At 47.1% G+C, this 20,735-nt stretch overlaps 1 protein-coding gene across 1 annotated transcript in view; it reads left to right on the forward strand.

Annotated features, from left to right (window-relative positions):
* LOC138246512 (uncharacterized) overlaps positions 1-20,735 on the forward strand; it is a 54,692-nt gene that overhangs the window by 1,793 nt on the left and 32,164 nt on the right. The gene's annotated exons all lie outside the window — the stretch shown is intronic.

Raw genomic sequence — 20,735 nt, forward strand, 5'->3', positions numbered from 1 at the left:
ATTTTTCATCCTCTCCTTTTCTTTCATCCTTTTCCTCTCTCTTCTTTATTGTTCCCTTATCCTCTACTTCCTCTGCGCCCATCCACCTGAAAAGTAAACATAGCCAAGCCCCTACAAAAGCAGAACAGGCAGCCTCTGAAATAATATCAATTGGTGTAAGGCAGACTGGGCCCCTCCACCTCTAGACCCGGTTGCACCTGCTGCACCAATGGTAGCTGGACACAAGCGTTGAGGCGAAGGGTGGAATAGTCTGTTGTTAGAAATGGGGCTTTAATTGGCAGAGGTATACATACACCCTTGTCCAAGTAGGGACCACAATCCTAGTCAGGTTAAGTCACAACACAATCCAAATTTTCCTGTACCGACCCTCTGGTAGCTTGGCACTGAGCAGTCAGACTCAACTTGGAATGCAGTGTGTGAAGTATTTGTGAAGAACTTCTAAAAGAACACAGTGAAAACATGAAAAAAATACACCACAGAGGTTTAGACGAATTGACAATATTAATCGGAATAAAATACTGTTTAAACTATGAAAATGCAATGAACACAGGCAAAATTATGAATTTTTAAAGATTAAGGCGGTCATTCTGACCCTGGCGGTCAAAGACCGCCAGGGCGGAGGACCGCGGGAGCACCGCCGACAGGCCGGCGGTGCTCCAATGGGGATTCCGACCGCGGCGGTAAGACCGCGGTCGGACCGGCAGGACTGGCGGTCTCCCGCCAGTGTACCGCCGCCCCATTGAATCCTCCACGGCGGCGCAGCTAGCTGCACCGCCGAGGGGATTCCGACCCCCCCTACCGCCATCCTGTCCCCGGCGGTCCGACCGCCGGGAATCGGATGGCGGTAGGGGGGGTCGCGGGGCCCCTGGGGGCCCCTGCAGTGCCCATGCCACTGGCATGGGCATTGCAGGGGCCCCCATAAGAGGGCCCCTACAAGTATTTCACTGTCTGCTTGGCAGACAGTGAAATACGCGACGGGTGCCACTGCACCCGTCGCACAGCCTCCACTCCGCCGGCTCGATTCCGAGCCGGCTTCCTCGTGGAAGCCTCTTTCCCGCTGGGCTGCCGGGCGGCCTGAAGGCGGCCGCCCGCCAGCCCAGCGGGAAAGTCAGAATTACCGCGGCGGTCTTTTGACCGCGCAGCGGTATTCTGGCGGCTCCCGACAGGCCGGCGGCGACCGCCGCCCGCCAAAGTCGGAATGAGGGCCTAAGTCCCACTAAAGCACTTAAAAACACAATAGCTACAACTGAGACTATCATGACATCATTGACGGAGTCATTCCCAACAATCCAACACCACAAGTGCCGGTCACGGAGTCACATGGACCCACAGGTACAGTACCTTTGGAAAATGAAGAACAAGGATGTTACATGAGGCAGGGAGGAGAGGCGATGCTGGAGCCGGTGCGTCATCAGTCCCTTACGGCGTTCGAGGAGATGAGGTGTCAGTTCCGCAGTGCGAGGCAGGTGGAGACGAGGTGTCGGTTCCGTCCAGTTGCAGGAGGCGCTGATGCAGTGTCATTGGCAATGGGTCGATCCCTGGTGACCTGGCTGGGTGGCTGGATCCGGTTGGTCAAGACATGGTGTGTCGACTTCGCAGTTTTGCGATGACCCTGCATGACGTCAGTGGTGTTTCAGCAATGTCTGACTTGTGTTGCAGGCCGTGGGCATTGCATGCAGTGATGTCTACGCATCTCTGAAGTCGGGAAACTAGCTATAAGCCAGAAGATGATGTTTTTGCTCTCCCTGAGACTTCAGAAAAGGAGGCAATCTCAATCTAAGACCTTGTAGAGCACTCTTGGGGAAGGCAGAGTCCTTCCAGCACAGTCAGAGATCAGCATGCAGCAGGGCAGCAGTCTTTCTCAGCAAAGCAGTCCAGATGCGTCCTTTGGGCAGCCAAGCAAATCTTTTGACAGAATTCAGTTGCAAGTTGAGAGCGTCTGGTTTGATGGGGTCAGAGATCCAGTTTATATACCCAAAATGCCTTTGAAGTGGGGGAAAACTTCCCATTCCCGTCTGCCAGGGTCCCTGTGGGGGATTATCAGTCCCTTGTGTGAGGGCAGGCCACTGGACTTTGAAAAGTAAGTGTGAGTCCCTCCACCTTTCCAGCCAGAAAGACCCATTCAGTATGCAGATGAATGCAGATGTGACTGAGTGTCCTGTGTTTGTTGTTGTCTGGATGGAATGCACAAACAAATTTATGAGCTTATCACTACCAAGACAAGTAAAACACATAAGTACATGCCCTGCCTTTTACCTACATAGCATACTGCTATATGGGTTACCTAGGGCCTACCTTAGGGGTGCCTTATATGTAGAAAAAGGGAAGTTTAAGGCTTGGCAAGTAGTTTTAAATAACAAGTCGATGTGGAGGTGAAACTGCACACACAGGCATTGCAATGGCAGGCCTAAGCCATGGTTAAGGGGCTACTTATGTGGGTGGCACAATCAGTGCTGCAGGCCCACTAGTAAATTAAATATGCCAATTGATTATAAGCCAATGTTACCACGTTTTAGGGAGAGAGCACATACACTTTAGCACTGGTAACAGTGCTAAAATGTCCAGAGTTCTAAAGCCAGCAAAAATGAGGTCAGAAAAAGAAGAGGAGGAAGGCAAAATGTTTGGGGTGACCCTTCAGAGAGGCCATTTTCCAACATCAGTCAAGTCTTAGGTGCATTGTGAGCACACTGTGATGCCCCTGTGCTAAACCTGAAATCTGCTGAGCTCCGGTACACTGTGAGAGCTGAGCTGTGAGAGGGCTGATGTCTGTAAAACTGCAAATAGGGATGGGGGTCCAATGGCAATATTTTACACACTATTGGCCTGATTACAGCTTTGGAGGAGGTGTTAATCCGTCCCAAATGTGACGGATATACCACCAGCTGTATTACGAGTTCCATAGGATATAATGGACTCGTAATACGGCTGGTGGTATATCCGTCACTTTACCAGAACTTTTGGGACGGATTAACACCACCTCCAAAGTTGTAATCAGGCCCTATGTCTAGAGCTGAGATATAAGTGTAAACCTGAGTGTGGACCCTGATTCACCATATTTGATTTTTGTTTAGAATTTTGTTTAGATTAACGTTAGTTTGTAACGTACCACCCAGCACTTAATTTGTAAAAGTGTGGGCCAAGACCCTTCTTGGGAGGCCACTGCAGCCTGCACCACCAGTTGCCCCTGCCATCGCTGCCAATGACAGAAGCCACACAAGTACTAACCATCACACTGCTACAAACATTACAATTCAAACTATTCCAGGCCACCCAAAACTATACTAATGGTGTGTGCGACAGGTATTATTCATGTTTAATGTTTATTGACTTATTAAACACTGTTTTGCATATCTGAAAATTTTAACAGACAGCACCTTCATGTGGAGGACTGTCACTAGAGCCAGTGTTGACAATTTATGGCTGGTGCCAAGCACCAGGGGCCAGATGTAGCAAGCAGTTTTGCCCATTCTGTGTCTATGGGAAAATGTGTTCGTACATATGGCCCCAGAAACCACCGGCTCAAATTAACCACTGGCACCACTGTAATAATTGTAATGCTCTATTCTTTAAATCTGTGCGCTCCTATATTAAGACATGTGAAAAGATTTTAATGTTAATGGAGGGATTACATGTAGTTTATTAGTGTGGTCTAAAGATGGGATGCTTGGAAAAATGTTTTAATACTAGGCCTACTATGCATTGAACGAGCAGTTTTTACAAGGAGTATGATTCGGCAGGAGAGCTTTGAGTTGTTCACCTCAGGAACCTTTCAAAACAAGCAATTATTCTGTCAATGCTATTTTTGTCATGATTTTGCAAAACATTTTTATTGGGGTGGCTGCCAGGCCTTCCTCAATCTTAATGAACACAATTGACTATAAGCAAAAATATTTTTGTCTCACAAAAGCACATATTGCCTTATTAGTACCTAGCACTTAATGGAAATACTTTGCTGGGGGATGAGCTCCTTGTGAAAGGGCAGAATGCCGTCACTCACAGTGAAGTTGGCTCATCTTTGAAGTAGTGTAACCCTGCCATTGCCCAATGCTGTATGCTGTAGTGGGCAGAGGAGACGTGTGAATGGCACCTCAATAGACCAACAAATGAAGAGGGCTAGCTGAAATCTTCTATAAGTATATTTTGTTCATACCTTTAGTAAAATCAGAACATCTTGGCTAATTCCAGTGCAAAAATGAACTGCACAAGTGTGTAAATATATTGGCTGAAGATTCATAGCTTTTTGTATACAAACTAAAGAGAATTATTTCTCTGCTGCAGCAAAAAATGGCTGCATCTACAAGAAAAGCTACCCTCTAAGCAACTTTTGATGTTGCCCCTAGAGGTGACGGGAGCTGTACCGAATTTTCACAGCCACTAACTGGTTCTGAATTACAAAGTCATTATTAGATATTTTTAAAGTTTGAGTTGGTTGTACTGACACTGATGGTCCCAGTGTTGCCAAAATCTGCCAGGATGATGAAGATGCAAAGGTAGATGAAGCACCTTATTTAGATTTTGGCAGATGGGATACTCTGTCAAAATGTGACTGATATCCTGCCTGCTGTATTACAAATGCAATAGACTATAATGCACTGGCAGAACAGTGACATCCTTCATATTTTTGACAGAGTATCTCATCTGACAGAATCTTAATAAGTTCCCAAATGACTAACTTTTCTGTTGGTACTGACACTGGCTGTAACTTCATGTCCAAGCCTTGCAGTACTGGCACTGACACTGTGGTTTTCAGTACTGGTAATGATAGTGACTGAGTTTTATAGCCATGTACCATGTTACTGATTCACCAGTAGGGCCTGAGTTACAAAGGTTTCTATTAGTGGTACCAACACAGATGGTGTTTGAGCCACTAAGGGGCATATTTAAGAGCCGCTAGTGCCACCGGAGCATCACTTTAGGTAAAGCTCCGGTGGTGCTCTGCCCTGCGCCAAATTTACAAGGTGGCATTAAGCCAGTTTTTGTGGCTTAACGCTACCTTGTAAATACAGCCCCTTTACACGCAGCACTTTGTGTGGAAGGGCCGTGCAATGGGTGTTGCTGTGGGCATTCCACATCAACACCCGTGCATTTTGATGCTGCCCCAGATTTACGAGTTTTCGTAAACCTGAGGCAGCACCAAAATCTAACGCCAACCCAGTTACTAAGGCTTGTAAATCTGGTACAGAGCACTGAATCATGAGTAACTGGTGCACTGTCACTCCATGAGCGAGTTAGACACTCAAACTTAAATTGGTGGTATTATCATTATTGTTGATTGGACTAGTGTCTCCTATTGGTGGTACTGAACATCGACTGTAAAAATTGTACTGTGGTGCAAGACCTTATGGGATGGCATAACCGTGTTTTCACTATTGGTAATGGCAGTGTGAGTGAATGTTTCTAGAGATTGAACTGGCAGTAATGGCAATGGTGGTGTCAAGGTTACCAAGGCTTACACTTTAAAAAAAATGCTGATAGATATGCTTCAGAGCTGCTAGAGCTTGATCTGGAAGATTGGCCTTATAGAAAATGAAATACTTGAGTATTTACTGGTGGTATAGTTGCTGACATTCACATAGGTCGCATATCTACCTCTGTAGTAGTGGATTACTGATTCCAGTAAGCAGGCTTGGGGCCTGATTTAGAGTTTGTTGGATGGATTATATACAGTTGCCATGGTGGAGCACTTTACTTTTGCTATTTTGTGGGTACTACACCCCCGCAAATTTAGAAATGTCCACTGGCCCAACAGACATCTTTTGCAATTCTAGGAACCACTGTCAGGCGGTTTGTTTTAAGACAAAGAAAGTTTGGCAGATGGCTCCAGGATGTGGGTTTAAGGTAACCTTTCCATTTTTTTCATTTTCAAAAACAAAATCCCTAGGTGAGATATGGATTTTGGAAATGTAAAACAACAATGACCCCTTGCCATGGCCATTTTCACCTATGGAGCAGCTGTAATTTTACAGGTTTCAGTGTCCCTTACCACCAGGTGTTACTTGGTTTTACCTGACAGTGATGGGGAGTAATAACTTGCTGTTAGTCTGGACAGTGAAGACTTTCCATTTTGCTGCCTACTCTAAATAGGGTGGGTAGACAAATGACAAAAACAACAACCCCTCAACTTAAGAATATTCTCCCATGCCATGGGGGTCACTTGACTGTTTTCACTGTCCTTTGCTACCAGGTTTTACCTGGTTTTACTTGGCGGTGATGAACAGTGAACCTTGCCACCTGAGCATCCACTCTAAATAGGATGGGCAGACAAGAGACAACACCTCTGAAGGTCATTACTCTGGCAGGCAGGCAGCATTGTAAGTTGGTAGTTCTACAATTGATTTTATCTTAATTGGTTAGGCTTGTACACTTACTGTCATACTGTGGTTTGCATTGAAACTACTGACAGTTCTAGTGACTGACATGTTATGGTTTACACTAGTACTGCTGACACTGATGCATTAGCACTGACCATGCTAGCTTTCACTATGTTATTATCATCAGTCAAATAATGTTATCTTGGCTCTGAAATGTCATGCGAACATACATAAGAACATAGAACACCCCATTCTTCAGTAAAGTAAGCGAGTCTACACCCTCATTAAGTAGACATAATCAGGTCTACATTGGCCCAGTCCTATATTATGCAAGACAGGTTTGACTAATCAATGAAGGCTGTTTCTGCAGTTCAACAATGTGTGAAGAAAAATCAGTCACAATATTTACATATACCTAAAAAAGATGATAATTGTTCGGTAGATTCGGTCATGGGAACATCCATAGTGGCTTTTAGAAGCACATCTCTAGGACTAATTCTTTGGAAGAAATAGAATGACTCAGATATTCAGCTCCACTTCATAAAAGTATACATTTGTCTCTTTAAAGGATAAGGCCTTTGTCTTGTAAAACAGCCAACTTATTGGTAAGAATGTAATTATGTTCCTGAATGGTGGCAGCAAAAATGATGACCTCATCCTGAAAAGCTCCTACTCATTCCATACTTCCAAAAAACAATCCATTAATTTCTGGAACACAGAAGCAGCGGAAGCGAAACCAAATTTCATAAATAGGTGACAAAATACCCCACAAGGTGTTACAAAAGTGGTAAGATGTTTACAATTTTCTGTTAAGTCAATCTGGTGATACACTGCCTTGAGATCTAAGGGCGTAAAAACGTTAACCATTTTAAAAAATGTCCTGAATTTTGGGAATAGAGTGATGGTCTACTAAGATCTGCTTGTTTGGAGATCTTCAATCAGTACATAGTCCTAAATCTCCAGTTTTCTTTAACTAAAACAATAGAAGACACCCGATGAGAGGATTTAATAGGTTGAATTATTCCATCTTTGCACATATTATCTAATAACAGGGACATTTATTGACAGAGGGTCATTGGCACATTCCTCATCTTGTGTTTGACTAGTATGGCTTTTCCACTTAACTTAATTTCATGGGAAAAAGAATTGACTTTTCCTAATTCGCCATTGAAAAATATCTGGAAATTTATCTCAAATAACATCCATGGAATTAGTCACAGACAAACACAAGATCAGTGCCAGGATTAAGAGTCATCCTGAAATAGGCTTGATGCCTCCATCCTAATAAATGTTGTTTCTGATGAGAAGCATATATTTTTTCATTACATGAATTCTATTTGATTGAATATCTGCAGTAAAATTCCAAGGAGGTCAATATTATTAACACAATATGACACAGGGCACAGGGGACCCTGTGGTCACTACACACACTGCTAGCCAAATGTTAGTTCACACACTCCGTTAGCCGCCAGCCAATGTGAATGCTGTGTCAGTCATGTTGGCATTTGAAAGTGATGGGCCCTTGAATGGCGCTGACTGTTGATGTGTGTTGTGCTATGCTCACGGCTGGCTTTGTGAATGGTCTTGTGTGTGTCACATATGAAAGGTGTGTGAATGCCCTGTAAAGTGGTTGGTACCTTAACGTGGCTTTACAGCTCACGAGCTGTGAGTCATTGGTTCCATTTTTTGACCTTTCAGTTATTAAGGTTGTTGGAAAAAGGGTTATTGGTAAGGGCAGGTAGGTACCTACACCTAGCAACAAGCCATTAACCTCCAATTAGGTACAGTTAGGTCTCAGTAAATTAATCCCAGCTCAACCCTTGGTAGCTTGGCAACGAGCGTCAAGGCTTAACTTAGGAGACAGAGTGTAAAGCATTCAAATATCACAAAACAGTAATTAAATAAAACACAGGAAACAGTTTAAAAATCCAAAACCAATTTATAAAAATAGTTTATATTTTTATCTTTAAAATGACACAAAAACGAATAAAATCGGTTCAGGGGAACCGGAGATATGAATTTTTAAAGTATTATTATTTTCTAGCGCTTAGAAACAAAAAGCGCCAACCGGGTCATCTGGTTGCACCAGGACCGGGGCAAAGTCAAAGTTTCAGGCCGACCGCGATGGAGCCCTGCTCGGCTACAGGTCGCGGGAGGCCTCGGTCAAAAAGTTACCTTCTGACTTAGTCTTTATTTTGAAGATTTTCTTCAGCGGGACGAACCTGCCAGTCGGATCCGACCTCCTGGAACTCTCCTCCGGATACGCGATGCTGGTTTCCTCGGTGGTGATTTTTACCTTCGGACTTAGTCGTTTTTTCGAGATGAAAATCCTTCGACCGGGGCAAACCTGGATCTTGATCCGACGTCTATGGAGCCCTTCTCGGATACGATGGCTGGGAGGTCCCGGTCAACTTTTTACCTTCGGACTTTGTCACTTTTTCGGGAAGTTTTTCTTTACCGGGACGAACCACAAAATCAGGCCGGGTCGCGGTTGAGGCAAGCCGGCCAGAATTTCCGCGGCGAGTCGGTCCCTCTCTGGAGCTTTTTTTCAAAAATTCTCAAATTTTCTCCAAACTTCTGGGGCTTCACCCAGATGTATTTTTAAGGTTCTTTTGGGGTCCAAAGCTCACCCCAAGGGTCCAGAAGTTCTGTGATGGTCCTTGGGGGTGCGGACTACAACTCCCAGAATGCACCTGGCGCAAACTCCTTTTTGGCCACTGGACAGTGGTCAGCTGGTCACTTTTTCTTCAGGAGTTGGTGCAGGGGACTCTGGATAGCAATTTTTCACCTGTAGCAAACAGGGAGTCCCTCCTTGAACCAGTTGAAGCCAGGCAAAGTCCTTCTTGTGGTGAAGCCCAAGTGTGCAGCTGGTGCAGTCCTTCTGAGTGCAGGGTCCAGGTGCAGGCCAGGGGTCCAGCAGGGCAGTCCTTCTTCTCCTTGAGTTCTTTCTTGTAGAAATTTGGTGGGGATCTGAGGTGTGGGTGCAGGTCAGCCACTTTTATCCTTGCTCCTGGGTGAAAAGCAGGGGGGTCCTGGTTCTCCAATCAGGTACAGGGTCGTCCCCCTGTGATGACCACTTCCTGGGAAGTGTGGCAAAAATCCATCCCAGAAGGCAACAGTCTCTAAAAATCCAACATGGCTGAATATGATTTTTGGAGGTTAGATCTGGCTGAGCCCACCCACTGGTGTGGCTAAAAATCATAAACACACCCCTCTTCTGCCCTCTCCTAATCTGATTAAGGGGGCACCTAATTGTCTGGGGTTGCAGGATGTGGGGGTGTTGCTGGGTGCTCCAAATGTCCTTCCCTGCCTTTGAAGACCAGTTTGGCAGCCCTCCCCCTTCCTGCTTCCACATCTGCTGAGGGGAGATTCTCTCCCCCAAGCACATTCCTTTGTGTGAAGCCAGGCCACTTCACACCTCATCAAGGTAGCCTGGCAGAAGCTTCTGCAGGCTGGCCAATCAGAGCACAGCAGCAAAAACAATGCAGAGCTGAAATTGGCAACTTTTTAGGGAAAGTCTAACCTTTTTACCTGAACAAGTTATATTAAATCCAATAACTGGAAGTTGTGGGATTTAATACAACAATTAATTTGATACCAAATTCTTGGTATGTAACATTTAAGGAGACTTTAAAATTTAAAATAAAGTCTGCCCATTCTAGCCTATGAAGGCCATTTACTTCAATGAGGGGAAAACGAATTTGGCTGTTTTTACCTCACCAGGGCTTATAAATCTATTTTTATAAAGTCCCTGCTTATAGTTACATGGCACCCAGCCCTAGGGGCACATAGGGCACACCTTAGGGGTGACTTATATGTAAAAATAAGGTAGTTTAAGACTTTGGAAGTACCTTTAATTCCAAAGTCGAATTTGCATATAACTTTAATTTAAAAGCAGCCAGCAAAGCAGGCTTGCTTTTAAAATGACACTGGGCACCTCAGCAGTGCACCTAGGTGTGCACCACCTATGCTGTGGTCCCTAAACCTACATGCCCTACCATATACTAGGGACTTATAGGTAGGTTAACTTAGCCAATTATAATTAGCCTAATTTGCATATCCATTTTACACAGAGCACTGGCCCTGGGACTGGTAAGCAGTACCCAGGGCACAGCCAAGAGTCAGTAACCACCAGTACCTGTCCAAAAAATTGTGGGGGTGACTAGGCATAAAGGAGGACTTTCCTACACGCCCCCCCCCCAGATGAAAGGTGATGGGTACTAACCTACACCCTGGTAGTCCTCATCAGCTAAGTGGAAAAACCTGGAAAGGCCATCTGCATTGGCATGGGCAGTCCCAGGTCTGTGCTCCACTGTGAAGTCCATCCCCTGTAGGGAAATGGACCACCTTAACAGTTTTGGGTTCTCCCCCCTCATTTGCATCAGCCATCTGAGAGGTCTGTGGTCAGTTTGTACACGGAAGTGAGTGCCAAACAAGTAAGGCCTCAACTTCTTCAGGGACCAGACCACAGCAAAGGCCTCCCTCTCAATGGCACTCCATTTTTTCTCTCTGGGGAGTAGTCGCCTGCTGATGAAGGCAACTGGGTGATCTTGGCCCTCTTCATTCACTTGTGCTAACACTGCCCCAATCCCTTCTTCTGAAGCATCTGTTTGCACTACAAATTCCTTGCTATAGTCAGGGGCCAGTAACACTGGTGCTGAACACATAGCCTGTTTTAGGGTGTCAAAAGCTTTCTGACACTCTGGGGTCCATATGACCTTCTTGGGCTGTTTCTTGGAGGTAAGCTCAGTTAGAGGGGCCACTATGGTCCCAAAATTCTGAACAAACCTCCTGTAATACCCAGTCAGGCCAAGAAAGGCCCTGACCTGAGTCTGGGTTTTAGGAGCCTCCCAATCCAGGATAGTCTGGATCTTGGGCTGGAGAGGTTGTACATGGCCTCCACCAACAAGGTGGCCCAGGTACACAACTGAACTTTGCCCTATCTGGCACTTGCTTGCCTTGATAGTCAGGCCTGCTTGAAGCAGAGCCTGAAGCACTTCCTTCAGGTGGTCCAGGTGGTCCTTCCAGGTGGAACTAAATACAGCTATATCATCTAGATAAGCTGCACTGAATGATTCCAACCCAGACAGGACTCTATTCACCAACCGTTGGAAGGTGGCAGGAGCATTTTTCATGCCAAAGGGCATCACCTTGAACTGAAAGTGGCCCTCTGGTGTGGAAAATGCTGACCTCTCCTTAGCTCTTGGACTCAAGGCAATCTGCCAATATCCTGAGGTCAAATCAAATGTGCTCAGGAATTTGGCAGCCCCCAACCTGTCAATGAGCTCATCAGCTCTAGGTATGGGGTGAGCATCAGTCCTAGTGACTGCATTTAGACCTCTGTAGTCCATACAGAATCTTAATTCTTTCTTCCCACCTTGGGGATTAGCTTTGGGCACCAGTACCACTGGACTGGACCAAGGACTATCAGAGGGCTCAATTACCTTGAGGTCCAACATCTTAGCTACTTCAGCTTTGATGTTGGCCTTGACCTGGTCAGACAGCCTGTACAGCTTGTTCTTGACAGGCAAGCTGTCACCAGTGTCAACATCATGGACACACCAATTGGTGAGTCCAGGGGTCAGGGAGAACAGACTAGCAAACTGTCCCAAAACTTGCTTACAGTCTTGTTGTTGCTGATCTGTCAATTTGGGAGAGAGAACCACTCCCTCCACTGACCCATCTTTTTCCTTTGAGGACAGGAGGTCTGGCAGAGGTTCACCCTCCTCCTCCTTCCCTTCATCAGTGACCATCAGCATGGTCATGTCTGCCCTGTCCTGGTGGGGTTTCATCCTGTTTACATGCAGGATCCTGTGAGGATTCCTGGGGGTGCCAAGGTCCACCAAGTAGGTGACCTCACCTTTTTTCTCCAGGATTGGATAGGGCCCAGTCCATTTGGCCTGTAGTGCCCTAGGAGCCATGGGCTCCAAAACCCACACAAGCTGTCCTGGGTGATACTCAGGCATGGTAGCCTTCTGATCATGCCAGAGCTTCATGAGCTCCTGACTGGCCTCCAGGTTTCTGCTTGCCTTCTTCATATACTCAGCCATGCGTGACCGCAGGCCCAGTACATAATCTAGCACATTCTCCTTGGCTTCTTTGAGAGGCTTTTCCCAAGACTCTCTCACCAAGCACAATGGGCCTCTTACAGGGTGCCCAAACAGTAACTCAAAGGGGCTGAATCCAACCCCCTTCTGTGGCACCTCTCTGTAGGCAAACAGTAGGCATGGGAGGAGGACATCCCACCTCCTCCTGAGTTTTTCAGACAAACCCATGATCATGCCCTTCAGGGTCTTATTAAATCTTTCCACCAGACCATTGGTCTGTGGATGGTATGGGGTGGTGAACTTATAAGTAACACCACACTCATCCCACATGGCTTTCAGATAGGCTGACATAAAGTTTGTGCCCCTATCTGAGACCACCTCCTTTGGGAATCCCACTCTGGTGAACACACCAAGTAGGGCCCTAGCCACTGTGGGAGCAGTGACTGTCCGGAGGGGTATTGCCTCAGGGTACCTTGTGGCATGGTCCACAACCACCACAATGTACCTGTTGCCTGAGGCAGTTGGTGGGTCTAGGGGACCAACAATGTCAATCCCCACCCTCTCAAAGGGAGTCCCAACCACTGGCAGTGGTATCAAGGGAGCCTTTGGCTTGCCCCCTGTCTTGCCACTGGCTTGACAGGTGACACAGGAGTTGCAAAACTCCTTGACTTTTTCTGACATTTGGGGCCAATAAAAATGGTTGACCAGCCTGCTCCAGGTCTTGGTCTGTCCCAAATGACCAGCTAAGGGGATATCATGGCTTAAGGTAAGGAGGAATTCTCTATACTTTTGGGGGACCACTACTCTCCTGGTGGCCCCTGGTTTGAGGGCTCTTGCCTCAGTGTAGAGAACTCCATCCTCCCAGTAAACCTTGTGGGACCCACTGGTATCCCCTTGTTCTTGCCTGGCAGCAGTCTGCCTCAGGCCCTCAAGAGTGGGACACTCCCTTTGTCCCTGGCACAAATCTTCTCTGGTGGGCCCACCTGCCCCATGCAGTTCTGCCAAATCAGGCAGAGTTTGCAGGGAAAGTGTCCCTCCTTCAGAGTTCAGATCCTCCCCCTCAGGGTTGGATTCTTCCTGACCCTCTGTACTTGTTGGGGCTGGCAAGCCAGACCCAGTGCCCTTTCTCTTTTTCTTGGAGGCTTGGCCCATTGTTCCAGGGTCCAAGTGTCCAGCATTTCCCTGTTGTGCTGCCTGTGACCTGGTCACAGCACACACCCATTCAGGGAGGTCCAGCATCTGTGCATGGACCCTTCTCTCCACTTCTGACCACTCAGATGCTTCAAGATCATTTCCCAGTAGACACTCTACTGGGAGGGCAGGAGCTACAGCTACCTTTTTAGAGCCAGTCACACCTCCCCATTCCAGACTCACCATAGCCATGGGATGGAGTTTGGTTCTGCTATCTGCATATGTTACTTGGTGGAAGACACCAGGTAAGACCTGCTCTGGAGAAACCAGCTTTTCTGTGACCATTGTCACACTGGCTCCTGTATCTCTCAGAGCTTCCACTTCAGTCCCATTGACTTTAGGCCTCTGCCTATACCTTTCCATGATGGGAGGTAAGGTGGCCATAGTTGCAATGTCCACCCCACCCACGGATACTAAGGTGACCTCTGTGTACCCTGATTCCATCCCTGGGCCAACTTCCACCCCCAACCCTACACTAGCAATCCCCTGGGATTGCCCACCAGTGGGGGGCTTCTTGGAGCAGATAGCATCTCCTCTTTTATGTCCTGGTTGATGACAATCAAAACACTTGCCGGCCTTAGCAAGCTCCTGAAACCTTCCTGCTTTAGCAGGATCATAATTCTTTCCCTGATACCCTTTCCCTTTAAAAGTGAATTGGCTCGGGGTTCCCCCTCCCTGAGAAGTTTTTGGGGACTCTTGTGAGGACTCTTTGGGCTTTTTATCATCCTTCCCCTGGTTCTTCCCCTGAGAAGAACCATGTCCTCCTTTTTTCTGATCACCCCCTGGGGGTTTCTGGTTAACTCTAGTTCTTAACCAGTCATCTGCTGCCTCCCCCAGCTCTCTGGGGTTGGTCAACCTAGAGTCAACTAGATACTGGCGGAGCTTCTCTTGGACACAATTGGTTAGAAGGTGCTCCCTCATAATCAAATTGTACAGCCCCTCAAAGGTTCTTACCCTGTTGCCCTGTATCCAGCCCTCCAGTGCTTTTACTGAGATGTCCACAAAGTCCACCCAGGACTGGGTGCTTGTCTTTTGGGTGTCCCTAAATGTAAGCCTATACTGCTCTGGGGTCAGACCAAACTTTTTAGTCAAGCATCTCTTCATACTGGGGTATGAGTCTGCATCTTCCCCACTCATGGTTAGGAGCCTATCCCTACCAGAGTTGGGAACTAACTCCCAAAGAAGTGAACCCCAGTACTGAGCCTGGACTTTCCTCATCTGGAGGGCCCTCTCAAAGGCCCCCAGCCACTTATCTATGTCATCCCCCTCTACATAAGCAGGAACCACCCCTTTGGGTAATCTAGGGGAAAAACCCCCACCCAGGGACATCTCAGCTTCTTTGTCGCTGCCACCATCTTTTTTCTCTTTGCTTGCCCACTTTTTCTTTTCTAGGGCCAGCTTGTCTGCCTCCAAAGCTATATATGCTAGCTGGGCCTCCAGCTCTCTTTCTCTGATGGTGGGGTTCTCTCCTCCTGAAGGGACCCCCACCCTACCACTAGCTTTGGGTCTGCGCCTAGTAACTGTGTTTATTGAGGACCGGTCATCCTCATCCTCATCTGGGCTCAGCTGCCTTTCCTCCCCTGAATGGGTAGATCCAGCATCCTCCCTACTCTCTCCCTCCTCTGGAGCTTCTTCTGACTCCACCTCTTGGGCCTCAGCCCATGCTATTAGGGATTTGATTAAGATTTGCTTCCTGAGATCAGTGGTTGCAGGCAACCCTCTCTCAACACACAACCCCCTAAGCTGGACTACTGTCTGTGTGGATAGGCTAGCCAGATCAAGCTCCATGGTTCCCTAGTTTTGTGTCAACAAAAACTTTTTGCAAAAATTGGAAACAATAATTTAGAAAAATTACAAAAATGCAATAATTGAAATTAATCCAAATTAATAATTAATAATTTATTTTTTCAAAAAAAAAAAAATTTAAAAATTAAAAATAAAAATAAACATTTTTTTGCACTAGGACAATTTAGAGGATTTTTAATTTGCTTTATCAATACTGTAACGTGATACTGAACACAAGTACAGGATCCCACCGCTGCCACCAAAAATGTTGGAAAATGGGTTATTGGTAAGGGCAGGTAGGTACCTACACCTAGCAACAAGCCATTAACCTCCAATTAGGTACAGTTAGGTCTCAGTAAATTAATCCCAGCTCAACCCTTGGTAGCTTGGCAACGAGCGTCAAGGCTTAACTTAGGAGACAGAGTGTAAAGCATTCAAATATCACAAAACAGTAATTAAATAAAACACAGGAAACAGTTTAAAAATCCAAAACCAATTTATAAAAATAGTTTATATTTGTATCTTTAAAATGACACAAAAACAAATAAAATCGGTTCAGGGGAACCGGAGATATGAATTTTTAAAGTATTATTATTTTCTAGCGCTTAGAAACAAAAAAGCGCCAATCGGGTCATCTGGTTGCACCAGGACCGGGGCAAAGTCAAAGTTTCAGGCCGACCGCGATGGAGCCCTGCTCGGCTACAGGTCGCGGGAGGCCTCGGTCAAAAAGTTACCTTCTGACTTAGGGGGTTATTCCAACTTTGGAGGAGGTGGTAATCCGTCCCAAAAGTGACGGTTATACCACCAGCCGTATTACAAGTTCCATAGGATATAATGGACTTGTAATACGGCTGGTGGTAAATCCGTCACTTTACCGTCACTTTTGGGACGGTTTACCACCTCCTCCAAAGTTGGAATAACCCCCTTAGTCTTTATTTTGAAGATTTTCTTCAGCGGGACGAACCTGCCAGTCGGATCCGACCTCCTGGAACTCTCCTCCGGATACGCGATGCTGGTTTCCTCGGTGGTGATTTTTACCTTCGGACTTAGTCGTTTTTTCGAGATGAAAATCCTTCGACCGGGGCAAACCTGGATCTTGATCCGACGTCTATGGAGCCCTTCTCGGATACGATGGCTGGGAGGTCCCGGTCAACTTTTTACCTTCGGACTTTGTCACTTTTTCTGAAGTTTTTCTTTACCGGGACGAACCACAAAATCAGGCCGGGTCGCGGTTGAGGCAAGCCGGCCAGAATTTCCGCGGCGAGTCGGTCCCTCTCTGGAGCTTTTTTTCAAAAATTCTCAAATTTTCTTCAAACTTCTGGGGCTTCATCCAGATGTATTTTTAAGGTTCTTTTGGGGTCCAAAGCTCACCCCAAGGGTCCAGAAGTTCTGTGATGGTCCTTGGGGGTGCGGACTACAACTCCCAGAATGCACCTGGCGCAAACTCCTTTTTGGCCACTGGACAGTGGTCAGCTGGTCACTTTTTCTTCAGGAGTTGGTGCAGGGGACTCTGGATAGCAATTTTTCACCTGTAGCAAACAGGGAGTCCCTCCTTGAACCAGTTGAAGCCAGGCAAAGTCCTTCTTGTGGTGAAGCCCAAGTGTGCAGCTGGTGCAGTCCTTCTGAGTGCAGGGTCCAGGTGCAGGCCAGGGGTCCAGCAGGGCAGTCCTTCTTCTCCTTGAGTTCTTTCTTGTAGAAATTTGGTGGGGATCTGAGGTGTGGGTGCAGGTCAGCCACTTTTATCCTTGCTCCTGGGTGAAAAGCAGGGGGGTCCTGGTTCTCCAATCAGGTACAGGGTCGTCCCCCTGTGATGACCACTTCCTGGGAAGTGTGGCAAAAATCCATCCCAGAAGGCAACAGTCTCTAAAAATCTAACATGGCTGAATCTGATTTTTGGAGGTTAGATCTGGCTGAGCCCACCCACTGGTGTGGCTAAAAATCATAAACACACCCCTCTCCTGCCCTCTCCTAATCTGATTAAGGGGGCACCTAATTGTCTGGGGTTGCAGGATGTGGGGGTGTTGCTGGGTGCTCCAAATGTCCTTCCCTGCCTTTGAAGACCAGTTTGGCAGCCCTCCCCCTTCCTGCTTCCACATCTGCTGAGGGGAGATTCTCTCCCCCAAGCACATTCCTTTGTGTGAAGCCAGGCCACTTCACACCTCATCAAGGTAGCCTGGCAGAAGCTTCTGCAGGCTGGCCAATCAGAGCACAGCAGCAAAAACAATGCAGAGCTGAAATTGGCAACTTTTTAGGGAAAGTCTAACCTTTTTACCTGAACAAGTTATATTAAATCCAATAACTGGAAGTTGTGGGATTTAATACAACAATTAATTTGATACCAAATTCTTGGTATGTAACATTTAAGGAGACTTTAAAATTTAAAATAAAGTCTGCCCATTCTAGCCTATGAAGGCCATTTACTTCAATGAGGGGAAAACGAATTTGGCTGTTTTTACCTCACCAGGGCTTATAAATCTATTTTTATAAAGTCCCTGCTTATAGTTACATGGCACCCAGCCCTAGGGGCACATAGGGCACACCTTAGGGGTGACTTATATGTAAAAATAAGGTAGTTTAAGACTTTGGAAGTACCTTTAATTCCAAAGTCGAATTTGCATATAACTTTAATTTAAAAGCAGCCAGCAAAGCAGGCTTGCTTTTAAAATGACACTGGGCACCTCAGCAGTGCACCTAGGTGTGCACCACCTATGCTGTGGTCCCTAAACCTACATGCCCTACCATATACTAGGGACTTATAGGTAGGTTAACTTAGCCAATTATAATTAGCCTAATTTGCATATCCATTTTACACAGAGCACTGGCCCTGGGACTGGTAAGCAGTACCCAGGGCACAGCCAAGAGTCAGTAACCACCAGTACCTGTCCAAAAAATTGTGGGGGTGACTAGGCATAAAGGAGGACTTTCCTACACGCCCCCCCCCCAGATGAAAGGTGATGGGTACTAACCTACACCCTGGTAGTCCTCATCAGCTAAGTGGAAAAACCTGGAAAGGCCATCTGCATTGGCATGGGCAGTCCCAGGTCTGTGCTCCACTGTGAAGTCCATCCCCTGTAGGGAAATGGACCACCTTAACAGTTTTGGGTTCTCCCCCCTCATTTGCATCAGCCATCTGAGAGGTCTGTGGTCAGTTTGTACACGGAAGTGAGTGCCAAACAAGTAAGGCCTCAACTTCTTCAGGGACCAGACCACAGCAAAGGCCTCCCTCTCAATGGCACTCCATTTTTTCTCTCTGGGGAGTAGTCGCCTGCTGATGAAGGCAACTGGGTGATCTTGGCCCTCTTCATTCACTTGTGCTAACACTGCCCCAATCCCTTCTTCTGAAGCATCTGTTTGCACTACAAATTCCTTGCTATAGTCAGGGGCCAGTAACACTGGTGCTGAACACATAGCCTGTTTTAGGGTGTCAAAAGCTTTCTGACACTCTGGGGTCCATATGACCTTCTTGGGCTGTTTCTTGGAGGTAAGCTCAGTTAGAGGGGCCACTATGGTCCCAAAATTCTGAACAAACCTCCTGTAATACCCAGTCAGGCCAAGAAAGGCCCTGACCTGAGTCTGGGTTTTAGGAGCCTCCCAATCCAGGATAGTCTGGATCTTGGGCTGGAGAGGTTGTACATGGCCTCCACCAACAAGGTGGCCCAGGTACACAACTGAACTTTGCCCTATCTGGCACTTGCTTGCCTTGATAGTCAGGCCTGCTTGAAGCAGAGCCTGAAGCACTTCCTTCAGGTGGTCCAGGTGGTCCTTCCAGGTGGAACTAAATACAGCTATATCATCTAGATAAGCTGCACTGAATGATTCCAACCCAGACAGGACTCTATTCACCAACCGTTGGAAGGTGGCAGGAGCATTTTTCATGCCAAAGGGCATCACCTTGAACTGAAAGTGGCCCTCTGGTGTGGAAAATGCTGACCTCTCCTTAGCTCTTGGACTCAAGGCAATCTGCCAATATCCTGAGGTCAAATCAAATGTGCTCAGGAATTTGGCAGCCCCCAACCTGTCAATGAGCTCATCAGCTCTAGGTATGGGGTGAGCATCAGTCCTAGTGACTGCATTTAGACCTCTGTAGTCCATACAGAATCTTAATTCTTTCTTCCCACCTTGGGGATTAGCTTTGGGCACCAGTACCACTGGACTGGACCAAGGACTATCAGAGGGCTCAATTACCTTGAGGTCCAACATCTTAGCTACTTCAGCTTTGATGTTGGCCTTGACCTGGTCAGACAGCCTGTACAGCTTGTTCTTGACAGGCAAGCTGTCACCAGTGTCAACATCATGGACACACCAATTGGTGAGTCCAGGGGTCAGGGAGAACAGACTAGCAAACTGTCCCAAAACTTGCTTACAGTCTTGTTGTTGCTGATCTGTCAATTTGGGAGAGAGAACCACTCCCTCCACTGACCCATCTTTTTCCTTTGAGGACAGGAGGTCTGGCAGAGGTTCACCCTCCTCCTCCTTCCCTTCATCAGTGACCATCAGCATGGTCATGTCTGCCCTGTCCTGGTGGGGTTTCATCCTGTTTACATGCAGGATCCTGTGAGGATTCCTGGGGGTGCCAAGGTCCACCAAGTAGGTGACCTCACCTTTTTTCTCCAGGATTGGATAGGGCCCAGTCCATTTGGCCTGTAGTGCCCTAGGAGCCATGGGCTCCAAAACCCACACAAGCTGTCCTGGGTGATACTCAGGCATGGTAGCCTTCTGATCATGCCAGAGCTTCATGAGCTCCTGACTGGCCTCCAGGTTTCTGCTTGCCTTCTTCATATACTCAGCCATGCGTGACCGCAGGCCCAGTACATAATCTAGCACATTCTCCTTGGCTTCTTTGAGAGGCTTTTCCCAAGACTCTCTCACCAAGCACAATGGGCCTCTTACAGGGTGCCCAAACAGTAACTCAAAGGGGCTGAATCCAACCCCCTTCTGTGGCACCTCTCTGTAGGCAAACAGTAGGCATGGGAGGAGGACATCCCACCTCCTCCTGAGTTTTTCAGACAAACCCATGATCATGCCCTTCAGGGTCTTATTAAATCTTTCCACCAGACCATTGGTCTGTGGATGGTATGGGGTGGTGAACTTATAAGTAACACCACACTCATCCCACATGGCTTTCAGATAGGCTGACATAAAGTTTGTGCCCCTATCTGAGACCACCTCCTTTGGGAATCCCACTCTGGTGAACACACCAAGTAGGGCCCTAGCCACTGTGGGAGCAGTGACTGTCCGGAGGGGTATTGCCTCAGGGTACCTTGTGGCATGGTCCACAACCACCACAATGTACCTGTTGCCTGAGGCAGTTGGTGGGTCTAGGGGACCAACAATGTCAATCCCCACCCTCTCAAAGGGAGTCCCAACCACTGGCAGTGGTATCAAGGGAGCCTTTGGCTTG

Source organism: Pleurodeles waltl, chromosome 7 (assembly GCF_031143425.1).
Source record: "Pleurodeles waltl isolate 20211129_DDA chromosome 7, aPleWal1.hap1.20221129, whole genome shotgun sequence".
Classification (NCBI taxonomy): Eukaryota; Metazoa; Chordata; class Amphibia; order Caudata; family Salamandridae; genus Pleurodeles; species Pleurodeles waltl.